At 36.9% G+C, this 5,380-nt stretch overlaps 1 long non-coding RNA gene across 1 annotated transcript; it reads left to right on the top strand.

The window, feature by feature from the left end:
* The first annotated feature begins 111 nt into the window (after positions 1-111).
* Positions 112-2,493, top strand: LOC109307630. Its single transcript, XR_002100325.1, has 3 exons — positions 112-324; positions 863-864; positions 2,344-2,493. It is a non-coding gene; the product is annotated as an uncharacterized LOC109307630 (long non-coding RNA).
* Positions 2,494-5,380: the final 2,887 nt, after the last annotated feature.

The following is a 5,380-nucleotide window of genomic DNA, read 5'->3' as shown; positions in this document are numbered from 1 at the left end:
ATACTACATAAAATGATCTATTTTCAGTTTGATTCCTTTAAAAAAGAAAAAAGAAACAAATCAATTAGAAAAATCTGTAGCTTTTATTGTTTTTTAATATTTTTGGTTGCGAATAATAGTGATGATGTATTTGTAGAATGCTTTATCATTTTTCCTTGTCAGTAGTCCTTACAATCATCTTTATTTTTAAAAAGATAAATTGAGTCCATTATAATCAGATGTTCTCAGTTTATAATATGGAGGTGCTATATTATGAGTGATGGACGTGTTTTGTGTGTGTGGCCAAATTACAGCAGGATAGCATCATGGTTTCTTAGGATTTCTGTTCAAAATCTGAATGATTTGAGTCACTACCTTTATTTTATTAGCTTGTAAAGTAGGAGTTCTTCAGAACTCTTTTTCCTCTATTCTGCCTTATTAAAATGCAGTCAGGCTACAAAGAACTGTAGAATTTCAACAAATATTATGGATTTAGAATAATACACCTATTTGGACTGCGGCATTAAACTTTCATTTCCATTGGGATTGAAAACTGTTTTCTCGAAGATTATAAATATTGAAACGTAACAGTTTTATTTTTATCCTAGCAAACAAGATATGTATATTTGCTTGGAGACTGAAAAATCTTGACAGTCTGTCATTCCTTAATGTGCTGAATGACCCTATTGTAGTTATACTATTTAAAATATTATTCTTTACACAGTGGAGAGGAACAATATTATACTGAAACATTGTCTATTCAGAGTTTCCCTTTATTTTAGGGGTGGGAAAAAATCATTGTCCAAATACTAGATAATAGTTCAGAGGATATGCTTCAGAGAACACAGTAGGTCAGTAGACATGTATGCAATTCTCTGGTCAGTGGTGTATAACTAAGTAGTCCAGAACTATAGCTTGTTTCAATTTAGCCTTGAAAACAAATGAAAGGCTGGGAATTGCAGCATATCCGGTACCTTTTGGAATTTTCAAAGAGACTCTTTTCCCATGTTTTAACTAACAATGGGAGATAAAGACTGTCATCTTAATGTCATGCTAGATTGGAGGAATCTATTGTTATACTTTCAGACAGCACTGGCCAGTCCAGCTGTGGAGCTGCTTAATCTCTGTATGATACAACTTTCTTTTTCTCCATGATATAAACACATTATCATGTATAGATCTTGGCATCTATCAGCTATATTATGAGCATCTAAGAGGCACCATTATGTTTTACTCAGACACTTCTTAAAGCTACAGACACACATATGGATGAAGCCTTGTAACCTCATAGTTATAAATTGTAAACTTGGAAAACCAAAATGGATTTTCTTTAATGCATATTTATAATGGTCGTGATTTAGGGGTTAAGGCCATAGTCTAAGAAATGCTGACTGAAGTGCAAAGTAGCTCTGAAAGAATATGGTTCCCTTTTTTAAATCAGTTCTCTCAAATTTTAAAATATATTAGAAGTATGATCTACCAAACTGAAAGTCCTGACCTAAAAAATTTAACATCTAAAGCATCCTAACTCAAATATACCAGAATTTTCCTGGTGTATAATGGGGAAACAACTCTGAATCAAGTGAATTCCTTTTATTTCAGTTTTTCGGCACACCAGCACAACTTAGGCCAAGTTGGTCATGGTTTATAAATATTTTGGTAAATGCTGGCAGAGTTTTACGTGTGTCAGTCCCAAAACTTAAACTGAAAAGGCCAGAATCGGATCTCTGTTGAATCCATGCCTGTTTACTCTACAGTTACTTCAGTTTCATTCTAGCCCCTAAGATGTAAAGTCATGTGAATCAGTGCAAAGAAGAAAGCAAGCGAGCAAGAAAGAAAGATTCCTGTGAAAGTCTTATGAGCTGAAATGGCAAAGATTTGCATAGCTCTAATTTCAATCATTGCTCTGCAGGTTGCTGATTATTTTAGACCTGATTTGTATGAAACATGAAGAAATACTGCGTATATTGAGAACTGTTACTGAGAATACAAGATCACATCTGCTTCCAGAATTACATTAATGAAAGAGTATCCCTCTAGTCTGGGAAGCAACAGCAGACACTGCACAGCAAGATTAGAAAGAGAAGATTTATTTTAGGTTAAAAAAATATTTTCCCTACAAAATGTTTTGTCTTCTGTATCATCTAACTGCCAACAACAGAAATCAGGGGAGAAATCAACAGACATGTCTGAGAATCCCTCAATGCCACTCTCGATGAACATTCAGTCTTTCCTTAATACAGACTCTTCCCCACCCCTGGCACTTAAGCCATTATCTTATTTCAGGAGCCCCAGAGCCTTTCCTGTTAAGGTTTGTGTTCAAAGAGGTTCTTTTTTGGTTTAGGAGTCCTAGAACTTGCCTAGCCTGGACTATGCTGAGTAGGTTTCTTCTTTTCAGTACAGAAATTCAAACCACATTCTTGCTGGTTCAGATGAGCTGCAACCTTTAATTAGTTTCTCCCCATTGGCTCTTTTTTAGATTGATATGCATCTCATAGGAGAATAATCCTTCCCCTGCTGACTACTTAATATGATTCTATGAGGGCCAAAAGCAGAGTATATATAGCCCTCTTCCCCCATGGTTAGTGTAACTGGACAAAAGAGAAAGAAACCCTGCCCAACCTAAAACTACAAAGATCCTGGTCTCATCCCTTCATAATAGGGATTTCCCTCCCAAGAATTAACTAACTATTCCCCCTGGAAGCACTTCCACTCTCTTAGCACTCAACTCTGCTTCATTTAGTTTTAATCAACCCTACAAATTCAGAAACTTAAAAGGACATGGCAAGGGACAGGGTTTGGCTAGCACCTGCTACCTAGTCCCTGCTAACTTTGAAGGGGACAGTCTATCTAGTCAGGCTCCTCTACACATACATGTATGGCAGGAGGCATGATTTTTGGACTGTAAATTGGATCCCATCATGCTTTATTGCCAGTTTAAGAGGACTGTGATACTAGGCTCTCTTTGCACTGGCAAGAAGCAAACTCCTGTGGCTGAGAGCCCCCTCAGCTAATGGGTAGGGTGCCCCCACAACTGGGATATCACAGCAGCTGCAGTCTCCCAGCTGCATGGGGTCCTTCAGCAGGAGCTTCCAGCTGATGGGGCTTCCAGCCGCAGGGGCTCCTGGCCACATGTTCAACTAACGGTGTGATAGGAAGCAGCAACAAAGATATTACACATATTTTGTGGAATAACTTTGTAGATTATCCCTCTTTTTTATTACTCCATTAATTAAATGAACGTGTGGCCGGGTGACCACTTAAGGCAAATCACACCTTAAGGTTAACATGTAGATGGGGTCTTATAGTGACACGCTATCTATTACAGTGAAACCTAGAAATGTCTCTGTTGAAAATAGAAGAAATCTTCAATAGGAAATGCTACAGTTCAGAGTCTTCCTCCTAGATCTCCATATGCTTATTTCCCAGCTCAGAAGAGAAGTAATAAACTTATTTTCATCTTCATAAAGAATTGCTTCCCAAGGCTTAAGAACTGATACAAATAGGCAATGTTTTAATATGCTCAGGGAAGAGATTCTAGCAGTATTTTGGCATTGTGCTTCTAGATTCTTAGGAAAAAGCTCAGTTAGCATTATTTGGCTCAGTGAGAGTATATGCCAGATAGAGATGCAACAAGTGCATGCCCTTGGGTAAGGTTAGTCAGATATTTAGTCCTCGTGTCCATTATAAGTTTAGTACATTATAAACACGTAGTTTCTGAAAAGGGAGTGAGCGACTGCGTAGGTCTCATGAGCTACCTTCCCAGCTCTCACTGAAAGCAATGGGAGTTCTCACAGGCCTCTAAAATGCTGAACTGACACAGGATGCAGCTGTTCCCCTCCTAATGGATGGTGAAGCTGTGGCTCCCTCTAGGACCTTGGAAGAATTTTGCTTAATACATTGGGACTACCAGCAATTTCACTATCTGGCAACCCTTCAACATCCCCTCATCCAGCTGTGGTCCATGGCTTTAAGGACAAAGTACTGCTTTTAATGCCAAGCATTCTTCTAATATTTTAATCAGTTGAGAAATCAACAGGAAAAGCAAACAAAGGATAACATGGAGCTTTTAATAGCATTGAAGCTAATGGTTATTTCCCCCAGATTGATTTAATTGGCTCATTAAATTTCTTTTGTTGGGTTTAATAGAGAATGATTGAAAAATCAATGTATATAAGCTTGAGATCATGGAAATGATGACATGTCAAAATGTCACAGGGCTGAAGAGGTAATAATGGAGTATAGAAGAAAATGGATAAAGTCTCCCTTTGACTGCTATACTTATAGGCTGAAAGCATGAAAGTTTCTCACCAAACACTGTCTTTTACTTCTTGAAAGCATTTGACATTCATTGTGACTCAATATATATCTTATTTTTTTAAAGAACACATTCCCTAAAGAAATCACAGAAATGATTCTTCCACACCAAAATGAAAATGACAATATCTTAGTAGCTGTTCTAAGCATATTTCAACTTACACATGGAATTATATATGATAGGCAACTCTAATAAATTCAGTGATGAGGGGAAAAAAACTTGATACAGTTTATGTTTGATGTCCTTTTTCATACAGCTTGCTATTGCTGGCAGACATTTTCTGCAACTGCAAAGCAAGGTGAAGGTTGTAAATTTTGTAATGAGGATTTACACAAACCAAAGTTTTGAGATATAAAACGTGTTGTTTCTTGATTTAATTGTTGTAGCAGAGTCCTAGTTATGGAGCTTTTCCTGCAATTCTGGGAAAGGGCTGGGAAAGACTTCTCTGGGAAAACTGAAAAAGCATCTGCCTAACAACAAACTTCACAGAATCATCAAATTAATTATTTGTTAATGACTTCAGAAATATCACTCTTTTAAACTGTTACAGCTTGAGAGGCCTGAATAATAGCAGTCCTAAGATCCATTTAAGACATTCCTCTTCAAACCAGACTGGGCACCTACATGTCCTCTATAACAAGGGGTTGTGCTAACTCTGTGACTGTTGTAGGTTAACTGTGCTGGGTGAACCTTCAGCTATCCTGGATCTGACTGGGTAAATAAATGACATATAGTTTCATTTACATGGAGATTGTTATATTCTAATTTGAGAGTCTACAATTAAAATTAAATGACATATTCAAAATCTAAATTGTTATGCATGCACAGACAAATACACGCACTTCTAATTTAGGACTGAGATTTTCACAGATACTTAGGAGATGTGAATGTCCATTTCTTATCAATGTTTGGAGTAATCTGGCATCCATATTGGCGCAAGCAACTGTATAAAATGGAATTAAAATATTATTATTTTAAATATTATTGGGGCTCTGCTGGGAGAGGGGAAGATAGAAAGATTAAGGCGCTAGACCTAGGATATTGGTATACACACAAGCAATTCACAATATTTTAATATAATAA

This window comes from Crocodylus porosus, unplaced genomic scaffold, assembly GCF_001723895.1.
Source record: "Crocodylus porosus isolate Cpor-Errol unplaced genomic scaffold, CroPor_comp1, whole genome shotgun sequence".
Classification (NCBI taxonomy): Eukaryota; Metazoa; Chordata; order Crocodylia; family Crocodylidae; genus Crocodylus; species Crocodylus porosus.
Note: the sequence above shows the minus strand (reverse complement) of the source record. Positions and strands in the feature narration are given on the sequence as shown.